The following is an 11,270-nucleotide window of genomic DNA, read 5'->3' as shown; positions in this document are numbered from 1 at the left end:
GAAGGAGATGGACTGGGCTACCTGTGCAACCTGAAGGGGCCACAGTCACAGACTCATGCTACCAGTAGTGACTAGTGACACTAGCAGAACACAAAACTAGTTTCCGTTTGCATCCTTTACTGTTGCCCACCTGAGCAGTCTCGACCCTTGATCCTTACTGACCTGCAGGGTCTTTCTTGAGACCTGTAGATTGTGAACTATGTAGATAATTAGAAGGCAAAGGTCCTGCGGATGTTTCACGTTAACTATGGTGACATCTGAGTCATGTCAGGAATCTGCTGTGTCCAGGTGGTTTGTTTGTTCCTGTTCATTATTAGTTCAGTATTTCCAATTTACAATACTTTTACTACCACTCCACTACATCCCTAAAGTTTGTCTATGCGACGTGACGGTCGCTTATGTCCCGATTAGGTGGTACTTTTACTCCACTACAATTATTTGAAAACTTACTTTGATAAAAAAGGGATTTGAGGTGAATCTGATGAAAGACAAATTCATTATGCTTACCATGTGTTTTTTTTATTGTCTCAAGGTTTTTCCACAGGTTATTTGATCCTCTTCTATCCAGTGTACAATATTAATATGCAGACACCCAGGCAGTGGTAAAAACTTTTTTTCAAGCTTGCAGCCAGTGTCACTACTGTAGACCTATATGCCTGTCAGTGTGTGTTTGGGACAGAATGATTAGTGACTTCGAACAGAGCTATATATTTAAAACATTGAATGGAAGTTATGGTTTAAGTCAAGACATTGATGCATTCATTAATCATAGTCAATGTTTGCAACCGTAGGTCGCAGTTTACTATCAGCGTGAACCACGTGTCCGTGTCTGTCCACTGTGGTTCCGACACATCACTGTGACATCACAGGTGACATCAAAGTGATGTCAGATACTCAGAGCAGGGATCACCACACATGGGCATAAACAGGTGACATCACAGTGATGTCAGATACTCAGAACAGGGATCTCCATATATAGGCATAAAAGGGATTCTGTTAGGGATCTCCATATATGGGGATTGTATCCCAGATGATGCCCTGTTAGGAGAACCACACTAACAGAATCCATATATGGCCAAGACAGATGGCGTGAACTCACCCTTCAGGGCGAGGTCGCTTTTCGCCCTTAGGCCTCTTACTGGTTGTAGTGATTGTGATATTTAGAATATGCACATGTATGTATGTGTGTTTATATTGGACAAACCCTGCATGGAAATCAGGTTTTCGCTGTTGATGTTCGGTGATAATGTCCATGAATAAGCTGTACTATTCTTGTTTAATAACCTAGGAATAGGGTTTTTTCATGTATAATTTTTTTATCTAAAGTGATTATTTTGGATATTCTTTTTGTACATGACATTTAATTGATTTGTCGTCATAATAGATAATTAGAAGGCATGTCATTTCAGTATTTTGAAATCTTTTAACCCCCACCAACATGGCTCTGGGCCTGCAATTATCTGACAGGACATTTAACCAGTAATAGATTGGTGTTACATTTCAGAGGACAGAAGTATTTCTTTTTTTAAGTTAAACCTGCGTCATGCCAGGTGTGATCTGACCGAGGTTCAACTTTATTGTCAACAATACCAATCAATCATAAAGTAATGATAGGCTTGTGAAATATGTGCTGTTCTAAACATCACACAACAACTTATTATCTAGGGTAGAAAGGACGCCTGCAACAGAAAGTCACAGGTTCAAATCCAGGCCATGGATACTGGCAAGGAATTGTCATGAGTTTAAAATCTGCCATTATAAGCAACATAATAAAGACATGCATTTTAATATCTACAATCCCTCAAAACTATGCTCAGCTGTTTCCAATGCTCATTTGTTAACTTCTTTCTGTTTCTATTCTGTTTCCATAGCTTATTTGTGCATATAGGGGTCGTCAACATGTCCGTAGGCCTACACAGACATTTGTGTCCGTGGTGAGACTTGGCAATGAGTTTGAGGAAAATAATATATATTTTCCCCATTAGTTGCAGATTGAGCATAAATCGGCAAAACACAGTGGAGTGGAGAAGTATAAATCAAGATGAGAATCTCATGTCACACACACACACACACACACACACACACACACACACACGCACGCACACACACACATACTCTCTCCCTCGCCTTGGATGGACTAGTCTGGAGTAGCCTACCTCTATCTAAAATATACTAACTGTTTTTGTATGTCACCACACTGTTGCTGTTGTCATCTTGAATTTGCTAAATATAAATCCATCGTGGTTTGTTTGCGATTAGATTAGATATGGATTGTGGATGTTTTCAACCCCAAATGCGCATGTACTGTATCAGAGACCAGTGGATTCATTCTTTCTCTTGTGTAGTGTGCGCGCGCACGCGCGTGTGTGTGTGTGTGTGTGTGTGTGTGTGTGTGTGTGTGTGTGTGTGTGTGTGTGTGTGTGTGTGTGTGTGTGTGTGTGTGTGTGTGTGTGTGTGTGTGTGTGTGTTGTGATCGAAGTAATTCCCAGTAGCCCCTCATGAAACTGACTTCTGCTTCACTCGAAAACCAAAAGGAAATATTTATTTTCCATCCTGAATGGCAGCAGGCCTAATATTATTATTGCAATCAGGCTACACATGCTGTGCAACAATGCAGCTGAAAGTAAAAGTTCAGAGGCATTATATTACCTTTGTTAGGATAGATACTTGTTAAAATGTCTTGAATTAATTAATCAATTATTTATTAAATATTAGTTTGTAAAAATGTATTGAAGCAAAAATACATTCAAATATGTACTGCAATGTTGTGCAGCCTAGCTATGGTAGTTAGGTAAAGGGCATCCCAGTTTAAGCCCTGCCCATCGAGGGTGATTATGCTCTCTTTTCCTATGCACTTCTTGATTGCACTCTGTTTTCCATTTTATGTTATCTCATTAAGCCTCACTACGCTTCTTTTTTTGCGGTGTCAAAAAGGTTATTTAAAAGCAACAAACAGATAATAATATTTTGCACCATGAGGGGACGAGGGTACAACTTGTACCCTGCCCTTTTTCAGCTTTCTAATTAATCATTGGATGCAAAAAATAGTGATTATTGTCATGATTCCCCACAAGCAGGGGTGGCTTTGTCAGAGGCTTAAAAGATGTTTAAATAAATACTTGTCTATGGATGAAATGAATGGGGAAAACACTTCTGGGTCCAGAGTAAGGACGGGCGGGGGTTAAACTGCAATGCCCTATCCACAAGTTTCCAGCGTCCCATCGTGCATTGCGCAGAAGGTGGGCGGCATATCCGGCGCGACGTGAGCTTGTATGTCAGCTGTTCTCCCGATGTGACCTATGGATGTGACTCACACATAATTCTACAGTAAATTTGCGCGGCAACAGGTGGATAGGTAGCTAGTTAGGTAACTAGTTAGGTAACCCCCCCCCTCCCCACCTACTTGGAGAGCAAAATATTTTTGGAGGAGGTATTCAGTGAAAAAAGGTTGAAAACCACTGGTTTACATAGGTTGTTCTCCCTAGTCATTAAAACAAATAACCTATAATAGTTGGTCATATATTACCCTTCCCTATCTAGGCTGTATTGCGTGGCTGGTATCGTTCGGTTTCGTTCCCGCCCCATGGGCACTACATAAACTTTGCTTCATTAGAAAGATCTATTGATAGTAAGTAAGAAACAAAAAGTTATCCGCGTGTCACTTGCACAATCTTTGTCACCAGCCAGAAATGTATTTAATGGGGATAACAAAAAAACGAAAATCCTGTGCTGCTGTTTTTGCTTGTAAAATTTGCTATATTGATTTTGGCAACACAAAATCTTTCTCAAATGTCATAAATACATCTACCTAACATCTGAAACAAGTATTGGTGCCTTAGTATACTCATATGCAAATTTAGATCATGTAATGTAGTACATGTATTACAATGTATTTGTTGAAGGAAACGCTTCAATGTAAGTGATTGTCAGTGACTGTAATTCTGTTATAATGACAAGAAACTTGGTGTCTATTTCATGGTTTCACATCAAGAGAAACTCAATGGAATACTTATCTTCATGATTGGGTGTGTCTGGATCTATAATTTACATAGATCCAAGATGGACGCCACCCGAAAATGAGCTTTACTATGACTTTTACAGTGACAGCTGGCTGTTATGACAAAAGCAATATGAACACATTTGGTCAGTTTTACCTCAGATTCTATCAAGAGTTGTGGGGATGATTGTGGAGAAAAATCTGAGAAAACATACATACAGCTAAATGTATCTTAAATATGTCATTTTAATTCATCACATTGCTGAACCACCTACTCCCAAGTGTTTCTTGTCAGCAAGCAAAGACAGACAGAAGTCCAGGTCTCCTGAGCACTGGGAAGTTGGAGATTCTAGAGACTTCATCAGATAGCCTGGCTGAAGACCTTTTACTTGTGTGGACAATAATATATACCAGAAACACATAGAAGAGCAAGCCCTGAATTACCATAACATCTGTGTAAGGTACTCTACACACTACAGGCGGTTGCCGTCGGGGCTGCCGCTAGGATCAGCGGTGGCCGCACCTCGGTGAGACACAAACACACTCGTTCAGTGATTAAACGCCGCGCGGTATCTCACAAAGATGAACACAATCCATCTCTCACCGCCCGCGTACGCATGCACAAACGAGCACGCTCGCGGGGGATTTCACGGGGCCGCGCCCGCTCTCCTTGCCGCCCCAAAACTCCGCTGCGCGGCTGAAAAAGCCGCCGCCTCCCATTGAAAATGAATTGCTAGGAGGCGGTGACCGCGGCTAGTGTGGAACCCCCTTAACTCTGAGAACCATTTGGTTCCATTTGTACAATCTCAGAGTTAAGGGCGTACTAGTACTGGTTGGACTCCTAATATGCCAAAATGTCACAATGTCCATAGATATTCTGAAGAAAACCTGTCGACTTCGAATTCAGTAATTGGGTCTTATGATCAAAAACAAGACATTATAATATATAAATTCAGCCACTGACACATTTTGTCTGTAGTACAGACATATTGATGACCCCTGGATGAAAGTGATAGGGATGAGTAATATACGCACCATGTCAGCATGTAAAATTAGCTAAATACTCATTTTATTTCAAGATTTGCTTTTATCACATTTAAATGCAATACATACATGTGGGAGGAAAAAGCTTAGCATTTGCTGTATTTTGTCACAGCACAGCCTTACGTTTACTTATGCTGCCAACATTTGTATCCGTTTTTGTTTTGGTTGGGGGGTGTCTTGATGTAGCCTACAAATGACAGATGTTGGGACACTCTGTGGTACTTAAATACATATTTTATACCTGACATGACCTTTTGTGCATTTATTATAGTCTTGTCAATTTTGGGATTTTTTCCAATTTCTGGCCAAGGTACCTTTCATTACACAGTTGGCAGTGAGATGTGTTATGTATGAGACATAAGCGTTTAGCTAAATTTACTATGTGTATGTTTCATTTTGCTGGGTGCCAATCACATACATTGAGGCGTTTTCTTCAACAAATTAGCTATATTTCATGACCTAAATTCACATATGAGAATACTAATCAGGGCAGGAATTTCAGGGAGGCCATGAAGGCCATGGCCGTCGTTGCCCCTCAGTTTGGCCTTGTGCCCCTCAAACCAATGGCATGACCTGAGGCCACAGTGGCCTTACTGCAGCTACCTGTACCCCTATCCCTATAAACTTCTTTGCCTTTTTTTGGAGCTGTGTGAAGCACAGGCTCCCTATACGTGGCTGTGTGGGTCTGTCTGTGTGTCTGTGTGTCTGTGTGTCTGTATGTAGCCTGAACTTCCTAAACTTCGGCACGCTACTAGTCCCACAGTTTTGCCACCACACACTCGCGCCATATGTCAAATCGACCGGCTTACTCGGGAATAGTGGGCTAGTAACTTGCTAAGAGAAAGGTTCAATAGTTTAATTGATATTAATTTATTAGTGAATTAATTTTCCCCATTGACTTATAATGGGAATGGCAAAAACTCACATTCAATTTTTTTTTCTCGCAAACCATAGGGGCTACAGTTACAAAACTTGGAGAGGAGGTTTATAATGATATCAAGGATTAAATAAAAAAAGAAATCGTCACTCGGCCTCATGGGGGCGCTATAACGGCCCACTTTACGTTTTGCCCCGTAACTCTTGAACCGTGGATCGGAAAATTAAAATTCTTTTTTCCCTGGATTCCTTGGGTCAAGACGCATCTCCCCATATAGGCCACGCCCATTTGCGCCAGGATAGATTTTCCGCCATCTTGAATTCTCTCCAAAACACACTTTTTGTTCCTTTTCCTACATATTTTCTTCAAATTGCACAAAAAACGGTACACATGATCTATGAACCCATGCAATGAACATACTCAAGGGATATTGCGATAGTCCATTCCGTTCGTTCGTAACGGGCTTCCAAAGTTAGCGGGAGGGGCCCGTTTTGCAAACAATAGCCATAAATCACAAACAAAACGTCGAGTCAACACTGAATTTCAACCACAGGTCGGGGGTGGCATACTCAACGAATCCCCAAAAGCATTTCCACTTGGCCACATGGTGGCGCTATAACGGACCACTTGCCTCGCAACTCACAAAAATTGGTACACATGATCCTGGGTGACCAGAGAGGTGCTGTTGAGTCTAGCCTGCCCTGAGCATCAACTGCAATACACACACACACACACACACACACACACACACACACACACACACACACACACACACAGCTCCACTTCACACGGGTGTGATTTTTATATTTTTGAAAACATTTTAAAATACTTCAAATAGCCGATCTACATCGGCAGGGGTCATCAACATGTCTGTACTCTGTACACAGACAAATGGGTCTGTGGCAAGACTTGTCCATGTCCGTGGCACATTTAGTATTTTGGTTATCATGTGTACATAATCTATCCTAAAAATTCAATAATAATAATAAAGCATTTGTTTTAATTATTTTGGATGATGATAAGTGCCAGGATGATTAATATGTTGTGTTGGCTACATGATTGCATCAAGTGAGGATGCAATGACAAGACAAGACAAGACAAGACAAGACAAGACAAGACAAGACAAGACAAGACAAGACAGAGAGAGAAGTAATGTTTGCTAATACTGTCTTTCTCATCATCATATAATACTTGTTCACCGTGTAAATTAACACAGGATTGACCCTGGCAGCATGTACATTTTAGTGGACTGTTACCTGTTTGTTAAGCTACTACTATCTTTCAACCACAACTTATGAGACAAGAGATCAGTAGAATGAGTTTGGCAAAAGACAAAAGAATAAAACAATATTTGTTGATGGGTCAATGAATTGCAAAAACTATGCCGTGATAGTGAAGAAAGGGAACTTGGAAAGACTCTTTCTGACAAACCACAAATCATTTGACTACTAGAAGGAAGTGAAGCCTTATGTATTTGTGTACCATACATGGAACTGGATGGAGCTCTGTCAAGTATTTGTCTCATCAGCAAGATGGTGAAGAAAGAGAACTTGTGGACAAACCACACATCATTTGACGTGACATTTCCAGCAGACAGAGAACTGAGAAAAAGAAATAAACTAAGGAACTGAAATTTTAACCATTTTGCCAAACCCTACCCTCCCCTGCCCCTTCTTTGTATACTGTTTGTTTAGACTTACTGTTTTCTTTTTGAGCAGTGCTGACCGCTCCTATACGTGGCCGTGTGGGTCTGTGTGTGTGTGTGTGTGTGTGTGTGTCTGTATGTAGCCTGAACTTCCTAAACTTCGGCACGCTACTAGTCCCACAGTTTTGCCACCACACACTTGCGCCATATGTCAAATCGACCGGCTTACTGGGGAATAGTCGGCTAGTAACTTGCTAAGAGAAAGGTTCAATAGTTTAATTGATATTAATTTATTAGTGAATTAATTTTCCCCATTGACTTATAATGGGAATGGCAAAAACTCACATTCATTTTCTTTTTTTCTCGCAAACCATAGGGGCTACAGTTTCAAACCTCGGAGAGGAGATTCATAATGATTTTAAGAATTAATCAAAAAATAATTACATCACTTGGCCACATGGTGGCGCTATAACGGCCCACTTTACGTTTTGCCCCGTAACTCTTGAACCGTAGGTCGGAAAATTAAAATTCTTTTTTCCCTGGATTCCTTGGGTCAAGACGCATCTCCCCATATAGGCCACGCCCATTTGCGCCAGGATAGATTTTCCGCCATCTTGAATTTTCTCCAAAACACACTTTTTGTTCCTTTTCCTACATATTTTCTTCAAATTGCACAAAAAACGGTACACATGATCTATGAACCCATGCAATGAACATACTCAAGGGATATTGCGATAGTCCATTCCGTTCGTTCGTAACGGGCTTCCAAAGTTAGCGGGAGGGGCCTGTTTTGCAAACAATAGCCATAAATCACAAACAAAACGTCGAGTCAACACTGAATTTCAACCACAGGTGGGGGGTGGCATACTCAACGAATCCCCAAAAGCATTTCCACTTGGCCACATGGTGGCGCTATAACGGACCACTTGCCTCGCAACTCTGGACCCGTAGGTCAGAAAATTAAAAATATGTTTTCCCTGGATTCCTTGGGTCAAGACGCATCTCCCCGGGAAACCTGCGGTCGCGTATTTTTACCCTTAAGCACTGCAACCCCCGCTGCACCCACCCACCACCGCTCACTTCACACGGGTGTGATTTTTGGAGCTGTGTGAAGCACAGGCTCCCTATACGTGGCCGTGTGGGTCTGTGTGTGTGTGTGTCTGTATGTAGCCTGAACTTCCTAAACTTCGGCACGCTACTAGTCCCACAGTTTTGCCACCACACACTCGCGCCATATGTCAAATCGACCGGCTTACTCGGGAATCGTGGGCTAGTAACTTGCTAAGAGAAAGGTTCAATAGTTTAATTGATATTAATTTATTAGTGAATTAATTTTCCCCATTGACTTATAATGGGAATCGCAAAAACTCACATTCAATTATTTGTCTCTCGCAAACCATAGGGGCTAGAGTTTCAAGACTTGGAGAGGAGGTTCATAATGATTTCAAGGATTAAATAAAAAATAATTGTGTCATTTGGCCGCATGGTGGCGCCATAACACCCCACTTTACGTTTTGGCCTGTAACTCTTGAACCGTAGGTCGGAAAATTAAAAATATTTTTTCCCTGGATTCCTTGGGTCATGACGCATATCCCCATATAGGCCACGCCCATTTGCGCCATGATAGATTTTCCGCCATCTTGAATTTTCTCCAAAACACACTTTTTGCTCCTTTTCCTACATATTTTCTTCAAATGTCACAAAAATCGGTACACATGATCCACACACACACACACACACACACACACACACACACACACACACACACACACACACACACACACACACACACACACAGCTCCACTTCACACGGGTGTGATTTTTTCTTTTTCTTTACATATCTACTGCATAGTACTGTGTTCTATTTGTCTGTCATTCAATGTTATATGAGATACTTTAATGGTTTCCAGTGGAAATAAGCTTAGTCTTTTCATGGATCTCCTTTTAGTAGACCTTGTACGAGTGAACTGTACCGTCATGAAACTGTACCTTTTCCTATGCAAACTTCTAATAAAGTCTTTAATCAATCAATCAATGCCAAATATGATACTGTATATTCTTTTGTAAAATTATTGGACAATTATTTTGTATGTCTGTGACAAAAATAAAATATGTATCAATATGTCCATCACAAGCTGACATGGTGATGACCCCTGTACATCGGCATGTTGTGAGATCAGCTATTTGAAATATTCAATATTCAAATATTCATGTTTTTCAAAATAGTAAAAAAAGGAAAGAAAGGTTTAATGATATTGAACTAAACTAAACTGATATATACATTTTTTAAGACATCATCTTTAAACCAATGCAGTAAATTTAACCCTTAAATTCGATTAAATTCAATTCATTATTTCAGTGGACTAAACTTTGTTTTATTTGATGGCCTTCCTGCCCTAGCATTTGGCCTTTGCGCCCTCAAAAAATTTACAACACCAAAGGCCAAGTGTCCTTGCCCCTAAAAAGACGAAATTCTAGGCCTGATACCAAGGCACCAATACTTGTTTCAGATTTTAAGTACGGTAGATGCATTTATGACATTTGAGAAAGATTTTGTGTTGCCAAAATCAATATAGTACATTTTATAAGAAAACATATATATTCACTTTTATATACAATTCTGGCTGGTGACAAAAGTCGTGCAGGTTTCGTGCGGAGAACTTTTAACCCAAAGTGCACAAGGGTATTGTCTATGCAAAAATGCATTGAATGAGTAGTGCCCAGATGTGGGAACGAAATTCATTTTCTAAGCACTTTTCCTTATAACGCAATACCGCCTTACCGCCTAATCCTCTGTGTATTGTTTCTGGTCAACATTTTGAACATATATATTTTGGATGTCCGTGGCAAAAATCTGATTTTGAGAAAATGTCCACCACAAGTTATCATGGTGGTGACCCCATATTGCATATTGCTTTTTGCATATTGCCTAGCTAAAGTGGCTATTGCATGCCTTGGCCCCTGTATTGCTGCTTTGTATATTTGTTGTTGTTATAAATATATATTTACAGGTCCTTGGATCTTTCATGGCGGTTGTGTTTCTTTTGTGTATGGCATAGACGATAGCATAGAATATTGCATTTGGCACTGAGAAGGGTCATGGGTCAGTTTTTGTTTCGCTTTTTCAAGACATGTCACAGCAAATCTAAGATCCTCACTCCTCCCTCTTGACTGCCGTGTATGTGAAATGACTTTGAGAGACTTTGTCCACCTTGCATGCCGAAAGAGTAGCAGTCTCTATAAAAACCAAAGAATTCATTGAGTGATTTTGAGAAGTACAAAGGATAAGTGACTTTCTACTGCATACCCAGATCTGTTCAGCAAGTGGTCTTGTATGAGGTGAGTGAATTTAATTGCACTTTATTTCTCTAACAAATGTTTAAACTGCAAGAATATTAACAGTATGAAGGAATCTCTTTTTTGTGTTCTCATGCCTTCTCCTATGCACTTGATTGCACTTTCAGTTTTTCCATTTTATGTTATCTCATTAAGCATCTTAGTCTAGTAGCCAGAAAGTGAACCCGGACATTTTGAGTACCCTAAAGTTTTATGTTAGAAATGTTGAGTATGGGTCCCCAGCAGTTAGAAACTGCCGGATGCTAACTTGCATATGTTGGGCAATTTTCATAATTAGCATAATTAGATTAAATTTGCATAATCACCTATAATAATGAAAAATATGTCAAAAACTGATTGGCCGATTTGAA

This window comes from Nannobrachium achirus (assembly GCF_963921795.1).
Source record: "Nannobrachium achirus genome assembly, chromosome: 17".
NCBI lineage: Eukaryota > Metazoa > Chordata > Actinopteri > Myctophiformes > Myctophidae > Nannobrachium > Nannobrachium achirus.
Note: the sequence above shows the minus strand (reverse complement) of the source record.